Genomic DNA, 22,080 nt, shown 5'->3' with positions numbered 1-22,080 from the left:
ATCTGTAAAATGTGAAAAATTTTTAAAAGATTTTAGCCTGTGTAGCAATTTTAAACATGAGCAAACTGAACGTGTTCATCAGAAATATATTAAAATGGGTATTACCGAAAAGCATGTAACTAACAGAAGAAAGTATTGACAACCTGGTATAAAGGTGCCATTTGTGTGCAGCAACTTCTTATTTAATACCAGTCATGTGTGATCAACTGCAGGCCCAATCCCAGCCCACAAGACGACATTAAGAGGGAAACAAGCATGACGGTAGGGTGTGTTTGACTTGAAGCTTCAGCTGAGGAGACCAATTGAGTGTTTAAGGCTCATCTGGGATTAGCAATAAATCTGTGCAGAAACCAATCAATGGTGGACCACTGCGGTGTAGAGAGCTATAGAGAGCCAGATGAATTCGGTATACTTTTGAATCTTTCTCTTTGTGTAGGCGTTAGGGAAATCGCTATAAATGTTTTTGGTTCCGGTTCCTGGTGCCCTTAAAATTCGGTAAATCAACTCTTAAAAAAATAGTAGTAAGGAAAAATGCACTATACGCTTCATAAGTAGGGTTGGGTCTTGTTAGAAATTTTCAGATTATGGTTCCATTTAAATGAACTATATTATTGTGGTTTTTTTTTATATTTTACCTTTGTGAATGTAGTGTTGCTGGAAAGGAAAGTAATGTTGGAGTAATGCTAGTCATCAATCAGCACTATGCTTCCAAAGTTGAGTTTTTTAACTATTCAAATACAATTTTTCTTTTCAAGCAGGCATAAGAAGTGGTTGGCCAAATAGTCCTTTGAGGGCTAAGACACTTGTTCATTTCCCTAAATTAATGAAATGTTATACTTATAACCATTGGTTACTGTAGGGTACAGAACGAATCAGAAATACAAGATTTCGGATCGGGCGCCATATTGAAAACATGAGGAGCCAACATTCCACAGAAACGGGTGCAAGACACAGGGATGTTGTAAATGTCAAACTACTAGTTCCAACAAGTCTGGAAGCAAGCCTAACCAAAAACTTCTTTCAGAAAACCATTTTTCAACATTAAAACAAAAGAAACCACGTATTGGACAATTCCAAATCAGAAAGGAGATCTACAATGGTCAAAAGGAAACAGTATATCATGTCGCCATCTCATGAGGAAGATCATTAGTAGAAACTTGCTTTTGGGTGCGTTTTCCCCCAACCTAGGAAGAAAACCAGACATTGAAATTCCTTAGAAGACCTTTCCATCTTCTCTGCGTATTTAACAGGACATATCCTTACTCCACCAGAAGGCACAGAAACGGCCTTTCCATGTATCTAATATGGGACCTAAAGAGCTTGGGGAAACAATTTCAGACCCACGTGATTGATAAGATAACATTGAATTAATAATGGGGTGGAGAGAAATTAAAAACGCCCCTGAGCAAAGACAATAAATCTAATTGGGTTAAGACACCATTTTGGGGAGGTGTCCCACAGCCCGGTTTAAAAAACTCAGGACACCATTCAAAACTTTGCTTTTAGCTTTCACTTTTTAGGCTTTATGCACTTTAGGCCATGCCTGCTTTAGCCTTTTAGCTCTTTAGCTTTTTAGTCATCACTTTGTAGGCCATGGCTTTTTGCCATTTTACTTTTTTTAAGTTCTTTGAGTGCCATTCCAGCATGTTTCAGCCTGCACGCCTTTGCTGCTTAGCAAGATGACAGAAAAAGATACCACCACATAGTCTCGTCAAAACTCACTTCTATTCTTGTTACTTCTCGTTTCTATTCTTTTGCCGTTTGGGAGTTTGCGTGTTCTGAATTACGTTTTGTAACGACCAGTGATCTCATGACCTCGAGTGCCCCGTCTGAAAAAACTTCAACCAGTCCCACATAAACTCTGCACTCTTGCAGCAAACACCCACGATTGGGCTTTCCCAAGACGGTTCACCTTCAATGACTACTGAACTTCCAGCCAATCAAGGGCAACCTCGGCGGGTTGAGGAACTCCGTGGCAAAGGTTAATTAAGTGGATTTGATGGTTGTTCATGTCTATGCAAATTTACACTATTGCTGTAAATTTGGGATTTCACTTTTCTGATCTCTCTTAAACTCATTCGTTTTCCTCACTTTCTCTCATCCTGCAACTTGTGTGTGATTGTGGTGTGGGCGCTGTGCTTATGTGGTAGATTAGTTTATATGTTCTTATTTATCTAATAAATAAATAATTATATCATAATGAAAAAGAGAAGTATCTTGTGTTTTGTGCTTCACAAGTTAAAGTCTTAAAATGCATCTTTCTTGTTAGTGTTTTCATTATATTTTGGATATTAATATGCATTGCAGAGTTCTGAGTTCTAAAACGACTTTGCCACTTGTTCAGTGAATCGCTGGCACGTCTCAGTGATCAGCCGTGAAAACAGTGATTCTGTTCATATTCCCTTAAAAATCTTAAATGATTCCCTTTGTAGCTAAAATGACCTTGTTTCCCTTACAATACACCACACTCCATAAAGCCCCTATTTTACAATATTTGAATAATGCAGTCGTTGAGATGGTGTGAATGCAATGAGAAGTGGTTTAAAACATTTCAAAATGCCTTGAAAATAAATATTTTCAATTACTTTGTTATCAGTGACTCTTGAAATGACCTGTACACAGTTATTTTAATGAAAAAAACCCATAAAATATGAAGGTTCATGCAGGGAAATTCTGGGAGGGTCAATTTACAGTTTTTCCAGAGCCCCATCTATGGAAAGCCTTTCCACTCCTTATTAAGTCCTATTGTACTGAATTTTGGTTGCAGTTCCACCAGCGATCCGCCATGAGTGCAAAATGAATGGGAGTCTATGGGGCTGGACGGCTAAATTTGTCCCTTTCACCTGGGATTGCCGTTGAGGGAAAATCTCAGATCTGATTCTAGCTTTGCAAGTTCAACATGGGTTATAGGTCGAAAGTTGAATGAACGAGTACTTATGTCCTTTCGATTTCTCTTCAGGTTGAGGTTGTTGTTGCCCATGACACGCTAGCATTCTGCTAATGACACGTGATTTTGGTCAGTGAAGGACTGATTATGACCAGAGATACCCGCTTGATGGCATCCCGAATCAGAATCAGCAGTATCAGAATGTTAAGCGGAATATTTCGCCCAAGTTTTTCTTTTCAACGCAGCAACTTTTTTTTTGGGTGCTGGCACTTTTATCTGCCTAATTGTTATGTATGTACTGTGAAAGTTACGTGGAAAATAAATTGAATATGAGTACTTGTTTTGTTATTCTTGTGTTAAGAACATACCGAATACACATGGGTATAGTATTGCCGCCATTAAAAAAAACACAAAAAAATAGTCACGCTCAATAGTGCTAAATATCAATAAAATTGAAAAAAAGGAAAAAAATGCCTCGTGAGGTGTGGAATGATAAATTGTTTTAATAGGTGGGCAAGGGTTGTCCTGTTCTCATTTCCCAATGACGAAAAAAAGGTAACCCATGTGGACAGTGATGATGTCAAAGCCTACCTGAATTCTACGGTGGTTCACGTTGGAGAGAAAGTTGGCCAAATGCCAAGTTAGCTAATGTCCAAAATCGGCCAGGTTGCGCGGGCTACCGCCAGATAAGAAAGATCACGTGTTGTTGGGAGGGGGAAGACATTCTCTGAAAGCACCAAAAGTGACTGAAGAATTGCGGTAAAAAGCAGTATCTCTGGTCAGACGCGATGTGTATGGCGTCATTGACATTTTAAAAGGCTTTTTAAAGCAAATAAGTGACTCTAAAAAAAATCAAACACCCAGCAATGTGTAATTTCTTTGCATCTCCTTTCGAATACAACATTCAAATTACTAGACAAAAAATATCCTGAGAAAAGTGGATTTTGAGGGGTATACCGCCATTGACCTCCATTCATTCTGCACTCGTCCTGTGAGCGCCCTCATATGGAATCAGAGTGGAACTGAAACCAGTTCAGAAGCCGGAAGTGTAGTGAGAGTGAAACTTCTCGCCTTATTAGACAGTCCCTGGTTTTTCACTGTAAATTGTACAATGACTTTTTCTTTTCATTTCAAAAAAAAACCGTAATTTTAACAGTACTTTACTGTAAAATTACAGCCAAGATTTTTTTTTTTTTTTGCTACCGGAAGTATTTACAACCTGATTACTTCCAAACCTATGAGAACTCCAGGAAATATGAAACGGGTCCCTATTTATCAATCTCTTTGTTGTTGCAATATCAGTGGCATTATAAAAAAAACAAAAAAAATAAAAAATGTGAAGACATCCAAAAATACTCAAAACGAATTGGCATCCTACCACGGACAGTAAACACTGAATGCCGTATATGAGGTCCCAGTGTTGTGGCGATCTAGTTGATGAAAAAACCAGAGTCTTGGTGTTCTCATGTTTTGAATGGTCAGAGATCCAGGTCTGAGGATCCAGAGGGAGCCTGTCTCTGAATTTCTCAGCATAAAAGATAATGAGATTCATTCCATCGTTTTCAAAGCAAATGGACTCTGGAACCATTAATTCAAAAACCTCCATCTGTATCTGAATAAATTCTGTATTTGGTAAGATTTCAGAGTCTAGCGTAACGACTGTCTCCCATCACTGCACTCTGACTCACCTGCATCAGTATGTCCGCTAAACGAACACGGGCCTGAGAGAACAAACAGAAACAGCGATTATTTTGCGTCAAAGCGATTACAATGCTCAACAAGCGAAACCTAAACTAGTGAAACAACAACACTTGACCGGCACATTAGAAATAAAAAAACAGAAAAATGCGTAAAGTGCCTGGGTAATTCTGTGTGCAATTTCGCACAAAAAACAAATAGTCGATGCATAATAAACCCACCGGGACCGCCACACCCAACCTACTGACCAAAACGCGGGTACCAGACATTACACCAAAACGAACTAAAAAACTACGGAGAGCTTTGTCATCAACCAACAGTGGACGTCCCCAAATAATATACATGACGGAGTGAAAGAAGGGAGCAATAGAGTGTAATGCTTCCAATAAATCTGAAAGAATGTGGACACATGCAGGGAAATGCTCCCAGAAATCTGCCCACCCGGCGGCGGACCTGAGCACCCGCCAGCCCCCACCCCGCATCTTCTATCTTTTCTATCCTTTTCTTACAAGAAGCTAAAATCGACAACATATATTTCCGAATCTTTTTGTTTCGAATCGACTAGTGCGTTCGGAGCGTGGTAAAGGAGGCTTCGTTATGTCATAACTAATGTTCGAAAACGTTTCCGTCAAATGTAAATGTTTAATGAATCATGCGGGGTTCTTTAATATTGTAACCGTTTAGCTGAGGTCATCCATAGAAAACAAACAAAATAAGCCATCTGTAATATTGCTAAAGAACGACCTAACACCCCACACTTCATATTGATCAGATTAGTTACTTAACAACTAATAATTAGAATGTCTGATAGATATAGTTCACCAACTAAATAAAAATGATAAAATCCATATTGTTTTTTGTTGTTATGGTACTACTGTTTGTAATGCAAATGTTTGATCCTCCTGGGAGTTTTGATCGTTAAATTATACAACACCGTCAAGGGCGTAGTGTTTTTCTCTGAATGCTTACGAGACAAAAGTGAAGAATACATTATTGCGAAGCAATTACTGTATCAGTGTGATTCCCGACACTGTGAAAGGTTTCAGTCTCCCCATCACTAACTATAATCCAGACTAGACCTGCCATCTGTTTGATTTTGCATGGTGCCAGATACCTTTTCCACTTTTTTGATTTTTGTTTTTGCAAAAAAAAGGCTCAAATTAGATCACAGAAGGAAAATGACACAATAGCGAGAAGGTAAAACCAAATTAATCAATGGTTTGAAGAAAAAAAAAAAATAAAGATTTGCGAAAAAAAGTTGAACACGTTCTAACCTCTTCAAATTTGATTTTCTGATTAATCTTTTCATAACAAACCAAAAGTGTTATAAAAAAATGTGGATTATAAATAATAATTGCCAGTCAAACATACCAAGCACACAGAGAGTAAATCATCATAGATTATTAAAATAGTTATCATTAAATCAGGGAATATTGCACAAAAATCACATCAATGTAAAAAATCCTACTTCTTCACAAATGTGCTACCAAAATACTGTTTACCATTCTCCTTATATTTTATTTTAAGGCAAACAAAGCACACTACCATAAGATAAAAACAGTCGTCAGCAAGTATCTACATTATACATAAATTCTTCATACCATTTGTTAACAGTTTTGTATAATTTTTAACAGTTAAGGATTCGGAATCCTGGTGCACACTGAGAGCTACAAGAATTAAGACCCCACGTTTAGTGCTTGTTAAATGAAAACTACTGTTTCCATCTCTTCATCTCTTCTCTGAAAACACTCTTCTCATTATAAATCTATAGTGAAATTGCTGGGAATTCATCTCCCCACAAAAAATGTTTGTAAATTAAATGCAAAAATGCTAAATAATGCGTGACTGGTGCCATGTTTTCCAATTGCCAAATTCATGTAAACTAGCACCACATGTAGAACAACGATACACTGCAAATTCCACTGAACCTGAGCTGCCACTAAGATGCAGAAGAAACACTGGAGTCAGCCAGTGATTCCTGTGAGCAAAGTGTCGGGCTTCGCTCTGAAACACAAAAGCCTTATGTGCAGTTTTGATTTTAGTATCAGTTTGACCAGCTGTTTTGTCGAAAGCAATATGTTGTTGATAAAGTTATGATAAGTTTTTAAAATATTTTCATTACTAAACTCTGGCACATATATAAACGGACCTATCCAGAGTCTAGTAAATTAGTGAAGAACACTGAATGATTTGGTATTTAACTAGACAAATGTTATTTGAATAAACACCAAAAACTTTAAAACAAGATCGATATACGAGCTGCTTCAATTATTTGCGTGAATCCAAATGCGCTGTCACGTCACGTGACAAATAGACGAACAATAGGTTAAAGCCTTTTATACAGTCTTAACTTATGATGAGGGCCAAGCACCGAAGGTGTCTTAAGCACCTACTTGTCATCCCATTAGGACATTCCTATTAGTTATTATTCCGTTTCACTGTCGCTATACATGATCCAGCCGCAAGTCTATGCAGTCCCATAGCAAACACCGTTTGCGGGAAGAAAGTGTGAAAATTTGGGCACCACTGATAGAGGGACAGTCACTGAACATAAACTCATAGAAAAATTTGGAGGTCTCATAACTCTCAACTCTCTATGCGCCCACCACTTGTCCAAATTATTACAATATCTTTATGCTAATAAACACTTTGTGAGCCAGTAAGGATACCCAGAAGGAAAGTTATAATGTGTCTCTGAATGTTGGCTCATAAAATTGCCTATAGTTCGAAGTGGACACAGACAAGCAACATTCAAAAAAAATCGGGCAAGGCTTTAGTTATTTTTCTCAGCACTATTATTTGTGTATTGTTCGTAAATCCTACTTGTTCGAACTCGTAGTCCTAGAACGGTTTGTCGTTGATTTTCACCAAAATGAGGGCTCAGATCATTTTAAGACCATGCTTGGCAAAAAAGTTATGGAATTCAAGTTGATTTTCGTTCTAAATCTCGCTGAACGATTCAAACAACCGTTCTCAAATGAACACGTGAACAAATTTGAAACCGAAAATCACGCCAAAAATGCATGCTAGAGGCTATATCTCACGCAACGGTTGGTGGCGTATCGAGACCAAACCTGTGAGTTATGTTATAACCAAGCTGGGGGGACTGAGACTAGCTGCTCGTGTCCTCGGCGCAGGTGCCACCTCGTGTCTAGGAGATGACGAAAATGTCACACATTTTTTCCTTTTTTTGCTTTTACTTCTGAAGGGTTTTCTGCCAAAGAATACACAAAACAGGTCTCTTTAGATTCAGTGTGTAGCATGTGAAGATCGAGTGATATCCAATCTTTCCTGCTGTCATGCACATTTTAGATGATCCGGCCAATTTGAAGTTAATGGGTTTTTTCAAATGCTGTAGTTTTTTTTGACGCGCATTACTATCGGATCGTTACGAAAAATAATTAAAAAAATTTTGTGGCTCCCATGTCCCACTGTCTTAACCCTATGGTATACTTAAACAAAAATCGTTTATGGTGGCACCAGCAGCCACCGAATTCGGATGGTCAAAAGTGTTGTAATGAATATCTAAAAAAATGCTAATAAACGTTTTGTAATAAATTTAGACCTAGTGACATGAAAGTGGTCTCTTCTATATTCTTATGGGTCCATGACCGGAGAACATCGATTACCAATTATGACAAAAATTGGCCATACTAATTCTGTCTGTCATTTTGATCATGTTGGAAAATCTACATTTTTCAGAACTCCTCCTGAGACCGTTAGTCCCGATTTTCACCAAATAGTTGGTACTCGGATCATCTCCAAGTGTGCTGACAAAATAAAGTTATGGAATTCGTGTTGATATACGAAATGGATTTCGTTTAGCGCATCAACGAATTTGTTCGTAAAATGCCAAAATACATCTGAGGCTACGTATCAAAATCCATGCACAAACTTTTGACATATTTGCAACAACCAAACTTTGTATGTGCCCATTGTCACCCTAAAAAACACACTGACCATGCCACATCAATTTGGTAACAGCGCCACCTATTGGTCAAGAGTAATAAACCATGCATTAATCATTAATAATGACACTTATATAAATGCGTAAGAAACTTTTTATTGCATTAGCCTATTGCAATGAAGTGAAACGGTTCTCAAAATATTCCCGTGCTATATGCCGACAACATTAGATACAACATAAAATTTTTTGCCAGAGGTAAGCTGAACTTCCTGTCGGCCATGTTGATTCATGTTAAAACATACATTTTTTTGCTCTCCTCATCCAAACCTTTTGTCCGATTTTCACCACAAATCGAGTCAGGATGAATCTTCAGACTGGTGCTGACAAAAAGTTATGGATTTCGCGTCGATAAGCGCAACTGTTTTCGTACAGCGCCGCTATAAACTTTAAGCACATGTGTCAAAATGACTCCAAGGCTGATATCTCTTTAAAGTTTTTGACATACTGAAACTCATATATGTATGTGCAATTAGTCCCACCTCACACTGACCATTCCACACTAATTTGGTAACAGCGCCACCTATGGTCCCAAACATGATAAGCCAATAAATCCTATTACTAGTTGTTGTCCTTATTGTTTTCAAAGCCACTTTTGCCTAAATTAATCTTAAAAACGGTTTCCATTACTCATAGAATCACCAGCCGTTTGGTCTGAAGCGTTGCTCCTGTAGTGCTTGGCCCCGTAATTGCTGCTTGCAGCTATATTTATTATTAGTATTAATTATTATTATTATTATTAAACAATACAAACATTAGACAGTACACGTAAAATCATAAAGGACAAAAAAAAAAAAAAATATCATAATGAATAATAAGAAATAATAATCATATAATAGGTTAGGTACCTTTTTGCCAGCTTTGGTCTGAAGATGATCTGAGCCCAAATTTGGGTGAAAATTCGGACGCAACAGTTCTAGGAGGAGTTGGAAAAAGTAGGGTTTTAACATGAATCAAAATGGTGGGACAGGAAGTTCAGGGCAACATATTGGTGTAAAATTGGTATCAGTGTTTCCGTCTCGATCCAGGAATCTATCAACATCAGTCCGGGTTACAAATAGGCTAATGTAAGCAAAAGTTATTAGCACTGTTCTAAATTTCCATTCATAACTTTTGGAACACAAGGTGGCGCTGCCACCAAACTTTTTTGAGTACTCTTCAGGGGCACGGAGAGCCGAAGATTTTTTGTAACTATTTTCATAACGATATGATAATTCGTTCAAAAATACAGCATTTTAAATCAAATTCAAAATGGCGACACCTAAAATGGCTGACAACGGGAAAATATTGGGATATCATTCGAATCGACATGACCCACCCAATCTAAAGAGACCAGTTTTGGGATTTTTGGCAAAACCATTCCAGAAGTTAAGAGGCAAAAAATATGAAATTTTTTCATATCTCTCCGGACCACTAGGTGGGCGCTGCGTCGAAACACTGCAGGTGGTCCCTCAAGTCATGCTTGTTATAAACACACCAAGTTGGTGATCTCAATATGCCAAAACCGTGGTGGAGTTATAGCCTCACAAGCATTTTTGGCGTGCTTTTTGTAGAATTTGTTTGCGTGGTTTTCGAGAATAATTGGACGAATCAGCTTGAATTCCATAACTTTTTGCCGCCATCATCTGAAGATGATCTGAGCCAATTTTCGTGAAAATCCGACTAACCGTCTAGGACGATTCGAAAAAGTAGGTTTTTCGAACAATTGAAAAAAGCGAAAAAACTAAACCTTGCGATTTTTGAATTACTTTGGGGTCCATTCGACTCGGCATGAGCAAGATTCAAAAATCAAATGTCAATTCAAGTTTATTTGTATAGCGCTTTTTACGATACAAATCAGTGCAAAGCAACTTTACAGAAAATTAAGTTTCTACACTATTTAGTAGTAGCTTATCGCTATTACTAAAACTGCTCACATTTTTATTTCCTGGAAGTCAACTTTTAAATTTGGTGGGGATATGCGATTTTGTTTTATTCAATACTCTGCCATCTGTATGTGCTAAGTAGCTTTTTAATTAGGTTAACTCACTCAGAACGCATTTTACATTCACTGCTGTACTTTTTCATTGTATTTCAATGTAAATGCGCTACTCGACGTCATTGACTGCTGCGCTCTGTCTCAGGTCTTTAGCACGCTCCTCGCGGCATAATTTCGTCATGCATAATAGCCTACATCATTCTAAAACACGCGGCTCAAGTTCAAAGAAATCCAGTTTCTAAAACATGTCTCTATACCATGCACTTCAAAAAAACAAAAAAAAAAAAAAAAATATAACTTGTCCACTGGAGATCTGCCCTGTGTGAAACCATAGACTGTATAAAAAACATGGACGTAGTGTCCGTTGACGTCCACCCATAGACTCCTCAAGAGCGTTTTGAAGTTCAAAGTGTGCAGAGCATGGGGGGGAGGGGTTTTCATATTTTATTGAATAATCGACAAATGGGGGAGCTGGTTGCTGAAGCCAACGCCCACCTAGCCAACGGCATTCCTCAACAGCGGCAATCCACCTGTCAATGAAGTGGCCACGCCCTTAATTATGCAGAACTTTAAGGCTTAATAAAAATTTTAAACGGATGTGTTATAAAAAAAATTCATCCCCCTCATAGTTGTCATGAAGGGCAAAATTAGCTATATAGACAAAAAATCATTTTTTGAACCAGGCTGTAAACGTTTTTTTTTTTTCTGCTGTAAAGTTGGGCATTTTACACATGGGGAGTCTATGGAACGACTCCCTTTTGCAGCCAGCCTTCTAGCGGCCAGTCGATGAATTGCAGTTTTAGTCACTTCCTTGTTGGCTTCACGAGAGAGAGAGCTGGAGGTTGCCGCTCGGACATAAACCGAAACACACGTGATCAATTGTCATGCGGTGAATCTGGCCACTCGTGAAACAGCTGTGTCATCATCAGCTCTCCTGCAGTCGCTCTGGAGAAACTGCGGCGGTTGAGTCAGCCGGCCTGCTCTCAAAATGCTCTCGCGGTTACTTTGATTCCACACGTGACAGGTCATGTGCATCGGCGTCAAGTCAGACAAAATTTCTAACCGACATACACTGCTTCAAGTCAGATTGCGATCAGTGATCTGCGCAGTGCTGCATGAAGTCGAACGCACCTATTAGTAATGCTTATGGGTCAGTCATGTGATTAAGGAATGACTCGAAAAAATCCGGAGAATCATGAGATGAACTAATCAATTCTCTTTCCGGGCTCAGACTGCATTGGTTAACCTCAAACCCGAAGACTATAGTCAGATAAGAGGTGAGGTGAGCTAATCTGAAGACCCAGTTAAGCAATGAATTCATATTTTCTGTTTATTATAGCATTATAGTTTTGTATTGCTTGTAGTGTGATCATGTTTGCATACTAGTACTAGTAGTACGAAAATAGAAAATCGGGGTTCAGAAGAGTTAGAGATTCGCTTGTTGCCTCATCTCAGGGAAATCCCCGCGCCTCGGATTGGGTTTGCAGATCTGTTAGTTTGGATGACGTCTTTGGGAAAACCCTCCTGGTGATTGGTTGGGTTTTGCCTGGTTACGTAGAAGCTTCGGATTTCTTCTGAGAGTTTTCATTGTTTGCAAGACTTCGAAGATTCTTGGCAGTCACGAAGTTTCAACGGGAGTGTTTTGAGTTTTGGATGACAAGAACACTAGCACGCAGCGTGTTGAAGTAGGTAGTTCAAGACATGGCGAAGAAGGAAGCGCCCTGAATTAGTTTCAGGAATTGAGGTTTTTTATCCAAGCAGATTTGGTCCATACCCATGACGTGATCTTCCAATCGACTTGTTGCAAGGCGGAGCATGCTTAACATGACGCTTCAACTTATCACATGGGGAAATATCTTTGCTTTTATTCAATAACTTCTATAACGTGTCACTACACAACACACCACCATTCAAAATACCATCTTTTCATTCATTTCACAGTCTTGCAAAGATCGCGGCCATTCGTTCAACACTAAACTTGGCATATCGTGCACACATTTAATAGCACGATCTTGCTAAAAGGGGTGTTATAAAACATTGGTTAAAGTTACACCGATTACATTGAACACATCAAACATATATAACGACATAAAAAATATTACTTGTGAATATCTTTAACCCTTTAGATTTTCTCAATGGTTGTCCTTTTGAGGATTATTTATTGAAAAGTTCAGTTTGTAGGAAGAGTCATGGGACAGGCTGTATGGATCCTTTGTTGAGGTCCATTAATTATTGATGAGTCCTTTCGGGGTTGGATCTTATGATCAAATGTTAACTCCTTTTGAGTAGATAGCAACAGGGCTGACAGGAAAACCAACTCAGGATGTCAACGTCACATGATTAGCTCATGATTAGTTTTTCTGATAGCGGGAGTATTTGCCGAACAAACGTCCTCTGCTGTGGAAACACGTTATCACTTCTCTTAATGCTGACATATGTTTTAGCAATTCTTTTCATTGACAGGAAACAGTTCCAAACAAATTTAAGCATTGTTGACCATTAGCTAATCATTAATGTCGTAGCCGACTGTGCAGTTTATTTGTGTGTTTTGTTCACTGAGGTCCTACATCCCCTCACTCCTCATTCACTACATCCACATTCTCTTCATTCAACAGCGGCTTCACTACAGTCGCTTTATTCATTATTTCACTCGCTCTTCTAACGCAATCTGAAAGAAAATACAGAGACCATGATGATTAATTAAAGACAGATAATGCACTGATCTGGATTTCTTCACATTAGACATCAAAACTAAAGTGAAGCTTTTACAATGTACAAAACTCATTTAACACAGATTGTCAGTAACATATTTTGCTAATTTGATTAATTCAATCTAAGCACTTTCGACAAAATAAACATTTATTATATTTGTGAACCTGTGCATATACTAGAACAGTGGGTCCCAATCCTGGTCCTGGAGAACCTCCAACACTGCACTTTTCAGATGTCTCCATATTCAAATACACCTGATTCAACTTATCAGCTCATTAGTGAAGACTCCAAGACCTCAGATGTATGTGTGTCAGATAAGAGAGACACCCAAAAACATGCAGTGTTCTCCAGGACCAGGATTGGGAACCACTGTTCTAGAATATGCAAACTGGAATGTAAAAGTTTACTTGGTTCATTTAGACTTCTACATCTTGAATATGTGCAGCAATAAAACGATTCAGCAGAAGGCAACACACGTCAGATCATAATATTGTTGTAAAGTTAAATAATTTCAGTGCAAACAGCAGATTCTCACCATTATTTTCCTTCATCGATGATTTTCTCCATCGCTTTCTTTTGTGACAGCATCACATAGAAACCAGAGAAATACAAATATATCAGCCATTAGATCAAGTGTGTTAAAGTGACAACAGAAATCAACATGATACAGAAACATCATTCAGATGCGGTTTCATCAGTTCAAAACAAAAAACCAGTTTGCCGTGTTTCCGAGGAGAAGAATCTAATATACATTTCTCTGTTATTTACAGATTTACTCATTGAGGTGAAGCGAGCAACTGTAATCATTTTTAATCTTTAATACTAGATAAAAATAAAAAAAAATCTACAGAGGAAACTCTGAATGGAGTTTTGAATATTAAGCAGTTTGATCTGAATTACCTGCAGAAAAAAAAAAAAACACCTGTATCTATGAGTAAGAACTGTGATCATTATTACATTGACATTTTTACATCACTATTAACTTCTTGATTCCTGTTTGTGTTCCTTTCACTTCTGCGGATCTTCAGTTTATAATCTCCAGTATGTTTATCTCTAGAGTTCTTGATGGTCAGATCTCCAGTCTTCTTGTTCAGCTCCAGTCTGTCTCTGAATCTCTCATCAGGACCATCATGTCTCTCCAGTCCCTTCTTTGATTTTAGCTATGAGAGAGTTTTCATCTACAAACAGCCACTGTATCTCATCATCTGTCTGTATTTTAGCAAGACCACACTGTAAAAAGAATATTGTGAAATTTACAGTAACTTGCTTGCAGCAATTAGCAAGTAAGTTGCTGTAGTTCATTTCACAGTATGCTTACTGTAAACTTAATTGCAGTAACTTTAAAAATACTGTAAACTTTTTTTACAGTAATAATCACACTACTGTGTTTCATCACCTCACATATTTTACTACTGTAATAGGGATTACTGCATTCATTTTGTGTACTGTAAAATGAAGACACTGTTTTATGTATTAAAATGTTCTGTTAAAATTAGAATGTATAAAAGACGAATTAAATTATTTAAAAACAGCAGGATTTCGGACAGTAGAATTTGGTCCCTGAACGTTGTTTTTCTCCCAGAACTGTATTTTTCTTCACGGGAATGGCCTGAACTAGTCAATTTTCTGGGCTGGAGTCTTTACCCTGCAGTGGAAGAAATTAATTATTAATGGAAAAGTTTATAAGCAAGACAGATGGGTTGATGACAATATATATAAAAGTTTGATTGGATCATTTGATTTAGCCAATCAACATGTAATACAAATGTCCACTTCTCTTTAAACCAAAACTCTTACTTAAAAACACACATTACATATATATATATTAGGGCTTGGAGAGAAAAATTGATTCACCTAGCTATCGTGTAGATTCTAAAATCTTTTTTTTTTTTTTTATTCCAGAATCGATATTAATTCAAACTCAATTGCTTTATTTTTGTCCTTGCTTGTAGATGAGGTTGACAGAAGTTAGCCACTTTCGTTCCAAGAGAGGATGAAATGTGTTGTTATCTATGAGTGTTAAAGTGGCATAATATCCAGAGTGGACGCGTAGAAGAGACATGAGACTGAACACACTGAAAAGCCTTTGCCCTGCTCAGATGCTGATAGAGAGATTAGACAACAGAGCTGCACGATTCATCTTCAAGGACTGTGATCTTGGTCATTGCGACCTTTCAATTTGTCTGTCTATTAAACTTTGACAAAATCATATCGCAACATTCAAATCTGTGTTGGCGCTGCTGCTGACCCAGAGAGAGTGACGTTAGTCATGAAACAGCTTCACAAACAGTCTTTTAAATAAATATTTGTATTTTAATATTTTATATGCTCTGTTGGTGGTTTGTGGAGTAGCATCCCCAGGGGGTGATATAGATATATATATATATATATATATATATATATATATATATATATATATAATATATATATATATATATATTTTATAGCTTTTATTAAGACACAAAATGTAAAATTTATTTTTATTAACACAAAAACCGTAACATCTCCCTGCTAAAAAAAAAACAATAGAAACCATTACAGAATTTGTAATGGTTTTAAATGTTCTAATGGGAATTCTAATGGTTTTAATGGACACTGTAATGGTCTCTGTTGGTCTCTATTGGTCATTTGCTTTCTTCTATTGGTGGCATGTATTGTCTATTGGATACCATTAAGGACCAACAGAACACCTTTGGAAACTTCTGGTGGTATCTACTGGACACCAGTAGAAACCATTATGACTCCAATAAATTAAGTGGTTTCTTTGGAAAACTGTAATGGTCTTAGTGGTAGGCTAGACTGCTGAAAATAAAAAATAAAAAAAATAAATGAACACACAAACAATAGAAACCATTACAGAATTTGTAATGGTTTTCTTATGGAATTCTGTTGGTTTAATGGACACTGTAATGGTCCCTATGGGTCTCTATTTGTAATTTGCTTTCTTTTATTTGTGGCATTGTCTATTGGATACCGTTAAGGAAACTTCTGCTGGTACCCAGCACCAGACGTCATGTGGACATCGTTTTTTTTTTTTTTTTTGCTAAATCTCGGCCCGTCATGGCCTTCTTTTAGATCAAAAATTGACGTTGAAAGTTGGTTTCTTTGCTTGTTTCGTCGGATTTGGTCCAAATTTTGCCCTAAACTCAGCAATGGTCTTTGTTTTGTCTGTCTGATTTGGTTCAAATATAGCCCCAAAATCTATGTTTAACATTAATTTTCACTCGCTCCAAACTAGAGCGGAGGACGTCACCATGGAAACAAATGTTGAAATAACAGTGAAATTCTGCGTGACTTCTACGTGCTGTAATTGGCGCACGCGCTGAACTGGAGCGGAGGACGTCACCATGGAAACGAGGCGGCAGCCCAACCGTCAAGCAGCTGAACGCTGACTCTCAATGTGGTTTTCTTTTCACTATTGTTTTTTAGGTAAGTTTCGTCTGTATAATTACACAAATAGTACATTAAAGTGTTTTCTGACACTTTATTTCATGTAAATGATACGCTTCCGTTTAATATTTACTTTATAGAAATGGTTTAGTGTTGTCAGAAAAAGTCCGTTAGCATCTCCACTGTAAGGCTAACTACAAGAGGTAAAGATAGACATGAGCTCTTATTTATTAAGTTTGGTCTTTTAATGTCATCTTATGTGTAGATGAGCGCTGTCTCTCTCTCTCTCTCTCTCTCAACGGATGAATGGAAGTAAGCTAATTAATTTAACCTAAAAGTATGCACTGTACAGTTAACGTTACATCACTTACAATGGGCTGAAACCTTCAGGTTTTGATCTTTCATAGTAAACACATAAATACCACTTGTTCTGTTATTTCAGAAGTGCCAGAAAAAAAAAAAAAACCTCTATGACACACCAGATTTTACTGATTTTAACATTTCTGAATGAAAACAAAGAAAAAAAAAAAAAAAAAAAAAAAAAAAAAAAAAAAAAAAAAAAACATATATATATATATATGTGTTTTTTTCTGTGTGTGTGTTTGTTTGCTTGTTAGTTATTTTGATGTCCACGCTGTAGGGAGCATTACTAAATTAGTAAAACTAAAATGTTTAAGTCTTTTTTTTTTGTATTATATTCTGTCAATTATTATTTTTCTTTTTCTGCACTTCACCTCTGCTATAGTTTATTTATAATAAACCTGTCATTGTATAATGAATATTGTTGTCTCTGTGACAGTATGCTTATGTTCCTAGGTTCTTCCAATGCTGATGGCTGTGCTCTAGAGTCATATCTCCTGTCGAAGAACATTTTTAGACATTATGAACCATGAAAAGTAAGTAATTCCTCAAACATACACTACCATTCAAAAATGTAAGGGTCAGATTTGTAAAAATAAAATATTTTATGCTCAACACTGCTGCATTTATTTGATTAAAATACAGTTAAAATAGAAAATAGTTTATAAAATGGTAATTTCACAACATTTTTCTATTTCAGTATGTTTTAAAAAAGTGATCAAAGCTGAATTTTCAGCACATCATTACTCCAGTCTCCAGTGTCACATAATCCTTCAAATATTAGTCCATTCTAATAAAGTGCAAGAAGCTCTTACAAATATTAATGTAAATAGTAATTTTTTTCCTTTGGTGATTTGTATTGTATACCCAGAATGCAATGCACAATGAAGTAGATTCCCATTCTCTAACTCCAAGCTACAAACTCTCACACCGTGTCTACACTGGACGCACCAAAGTGACTGTTGAAAATCATTTGAACTTTGTCAGTACATCATAAATAGAAAGAGGCATCAGTTTACCGTCTGTGATTTGTTGTGTCGTGCCGTGCCACATCCAGTGTAGAGAGCATTACTGATTATAATAGGCTCTGTTGTATTTTGTTGTGCCGTCCAGTGTAGACACAGTGTTAGACCTCTTATTAAATATCATTACATATGATGCATGTATGATACCATTCATCATTGATAGATCTTTTCTATTTCATCGATAAACCACAAGGTAACTGTAACATATTTAAACAATATTAATAAGAATAAATAAAAAATGCATCTGTGACTTACTGTAACATTGCTTCTTATTTTTCAGTGCGTTGAAAGTTCTTATTAAACACATAGCTTTTATTCTCATCTCTGTGCATTTTCAGACGTTGTGCATATTTTCTGAATCAAATTTTTTTAACTTTTTAACATAATATTGGGTTGTCTTCTCTTTTGTCAGAGTTTAGCTCCAACCCCAGTTAAGCAGATCGGGGCAGCTGATCAAGGATCACCAGAAACTATGCAGAAACATTGGTCCTCCAGCCCAGGACTGGACACCAGTGTTGTAAGTCATTAATCTAGAAGTCATCCTGCCTCTTTGAAGTGTCATGTTCAGAATATATTACAGGAGATCTCTCATTGTCTCTTAAGGTCCACTTACATGCAGAAGTTTTGCTCCAACCTGCATTGCACCTGAACACATTAATCAAGGTTCTTCAGTTTTACCAACTATTAGTGTTGTCACGGTACCAAAATCCAAAGCTTCACAGTACCAGTGAAAATCCATTGTACTCTGTACCAATTTCAGTACCAAAGCAAAACACAAAAAACATGCTAATTAATTTTTTATTATTATTATTATTATTATTATTAGCTGCACTTATACTAACAATTAACAATTAACTAACAAAACAGCGTTCATTTCAGTCCGACATTCAAATGTTTATCAGGATATATATACACAATTATATATATCCTGATAAACATACACAGAATGACAGTCAATCTCTGATCTTTATTGAACTGCTTTTATAGTTTTAATAATTACTTTATTTGTAATGAACACAATAAAGGGATTTTACAATGGATTATTTGTTTTCTTTACTTGAATGCTTTTGTTCAGATGTAAAATAAAGAGTGAATTATTATTAAGAAAAGCACTGCAGGAAAAAGATGTTGCTCTGTGATTTTGCTTTGGAACCTTTAGAAAACTTTAACCTGCTTCTTCTCAAAATTGACTTTGCCAAACTCTTTCAACTTCAAACTGGTGTAGCTCAGTAATTTTTTGTCAGATTTCAACAAATTATACATCATTTTGAAGGACTATTAATGAGAATAATAATAATAATAATAAAAAAAAACTCATTTTTGCTCATTGTGACTTATTTTGGCAGCACAGGTCACACATGCTACTTAATTTCCACTTGAGAGTGGTCAGATTTAAAGTCTGAGATTAGTCCATCAGTTCTTGAATTTCAATTTGTTTATGTGTGTGTGTGTGTGTGTGTGTGTGTGTGTGTTTGAAACAAGAGTGTCTGTCTCAGAAGCTGAAGAAAAGAGGCCACACCTCAGAGGAAATAAGCGCCTCCTAAGTGTACAGAAATACCTGACTGAGAAGATCAGTGACATAAACCAGATAAAACTGTCAGTGGTAAGTATTTACATATCCATATCTGAATGTAATTACTACAACCTCTTATATGATTTGAAGTGAATAGAGACTATGTACCATAAAAAGTTAGACAATGTAATTATTCAAGACTATTTGTGACCTGGACCACAAAACCAGTTATACGGGTAATTTTTTAAAAAAATTAGATTTTTATATCAATAATATTAAGAATTAATTTTCCATTGATGTATGATTTGTTAGGAGGACAATATTTGTCTGAGATACAACTATTTGAAAATCTGGAATCTGAGGGTGCAAAAAAAATCTTAGTTCTTAGCCATGCATATTATTAAACAAAAATTAAGTTTTGATATATTTACGGTAGAAAATTTACTAAATATTTTCATGGAACATGATCTTTACTTAAAATCCTAATGATTTTTGGCATGAAAGAAAAATCGATAATTTTGTCCCATACAATGTTTTGTTGTCTATTGCTATAAATAAACCCCAGCGACTTAAAACTGCTTTTGTGCTCCAGGGGCACATTTATTCACTCATAACAACAAACAACACTGAAACTACACCTAAACCATTGAGATATTCAACACAGCGGACAATAATTAATGACAATATGCATCTATTAAAGCAGCGCATAAGATAAATTAAAAATTATCTGCTTTAAAAAAAAATGTGTCCATTACACATTTTATAAACATAAAATGTGTAATGGACAAAAGTTCATATCTGTCAAGAATCTGAATCTGCTCAAAGTGCCCCAAAGTGTTGGACGAATTTAATCATGATGATGTTTTGTCAACAACTAAATTTTTGCAACTTTTTTGAGATTGCCATATAAATATATGTATGGATAATCTCAAATACTGGTGATGTGGTTTAAGTGGTACATTGTCCTAACAAATTTTCCTTCTCTTTTGCAGGTCTAAGACAGCTACAATGAAGCCACAAATGCAGTTCATAGTTCCTGTATTTCTATAATGCATTAATGAATAACAATAATTTGAAAAAAAAAAATAATGTCAAGGTTTTGTGTTAATTCCAGCTATGTTGAGTATTCTGTGAATAATTTTGATTTTAGGTGCATATTCTTAATTCTTTGCAAAACAACCTGAACTGTTTGCTATTGAAAGGTTGTATTCAGTTTAAATAAATAAAAATGATATTCTTGACAAAACCTGTGTATAGTTGTATTAATAATTTAAATTATTTAATTAATCAATGGCCTAATTACCAGTTATCAGGTTAACATTCAAATCAGAACCAATACAAAACTGCAACGGAAACCCATTAAATATGTGCAAATAAAAAACCAATAGAAAAACTTGTAATGGAACCATCAGAACCAATACAAAACTGTGATGGAAACCATTAAATGTGCAAATAAAGACCAATACAAACTTGTAATGGAACCATCAGAACCATTACAAAACTGTGTTGGAAACCATTATGTGCAAATCGTGACCAATACAGATTTGTAATGGAAACCTATACAAACCAATAAATCCTAATGGAATATGCCCAAAACACACTACGTAATGGAAACCATTTGGTAATGGTTTTAATGGTTAATTGCTGATGGTTTGTAATGGTTTTGTAATGGAACCCATTAGAATTTCTGTAATGGTTTCTATTGTTTTTTTCAGCAGGAATGTAAAATTTACAACCTCATTTTTAAAGGATAAAATTCTAATATTCTTCCGGAGTTGCAGCTCTACTCTTATTAAACAGTATTGGTTTCTTACATTTGCCATGAATGTCATTAATATTTAATAACTATATATGAATATTATTATAAAATTTTCTGCCACAATACTATGTTTACATGTTTAAAATTTATGGTAAATGTTTGTGATTTGTGAATGGAAAGATTTTCTAACAGGATGTTGTCACACACAGTTCAGTGTGGTGAGAATGTCAGCGCTAGTCTATCACCTAGTGTTGACGCTGTGAAACGGCATGACTTGTAAATTACGCTTGGCGGGCCACATATGTATTTTAATAGACAAGCTGCGACCACCAAGTACCCAATAGACCGTCAACGTCGCAGACACCTCATTGCCCGCACCACCTCAATCAAACTCATACTCCACAATCAATCTCACAACTCTCCATAACTCTCACATCGGGACAGAAGAAAACATACCTGACTCGTCGGCAGCTTGGGCATCTACAAATCATCGCACAATAATAAAAACAGATTTCGGGGTATTATCTTTCACAGGTAAGACCCAACAGTTGTTTCTGGATGTTTTTTGGTCATTTTTAGCTTTAAGTTGACAGCTTAATTAGCCACCAGTGTCAGACTATTAATATCCAGCGATATCGCTAGTTAGCTGTGAAAGCTGAGACTTTATAAGAAATCAAAGTTTAAATTAACTCTTATTAAGTTTTAACTTATATTGTAATTTATATCATAAACTCAATTGTGTTATAAGCACAAGATGTACAGTGAGCACTTTGACAAGTCTCAGACTGCCAGGA

At 36.3% G+C, this 22,080-nt stretch overlaps 1 long non-coding RNA gene across 1 annotated transcript; it reads left to right on the top strand.

Annotated features, from left to right (window-relative positions):
- Positions 1 to 18,493: 18,493 nt before the first annotated feature.
- LOC122144839 lies at positions 18,494 to 20,727 on the top strand. The gene is made up of 3 exons (XR_006159853.1): positions 18,494 to 18,531; positions 19,497 to 19,617; positions 20,520 to 20,727. It is a non-coding gene; the product is annotated as an uncharacterized LOC122144839 (long non-coding RNA).
- The last annotated feature ends 1,353 nt before the right edge of the window (positions 20,728 to 22,080 follow it).

This window comes from Cyprinus carpio, unplaced genomic scaffold, assembly GCF_018340385.1.
Source record: "Cyprinus carpio isolate SPL01 unplaced genomic scaffold, ASM1834038v1 S000006776, whole genome shotgun sequence".
Lineage (NCBI taxonomy): Eukaryota > Metazoa > Chordata > Actinopteri > Cypriniformes > Cyprinidae > Cyprinus > Cyprinus carpio.
This window is presented reverse-complemented; position numbering and strand designations above follow the sequence as displayed.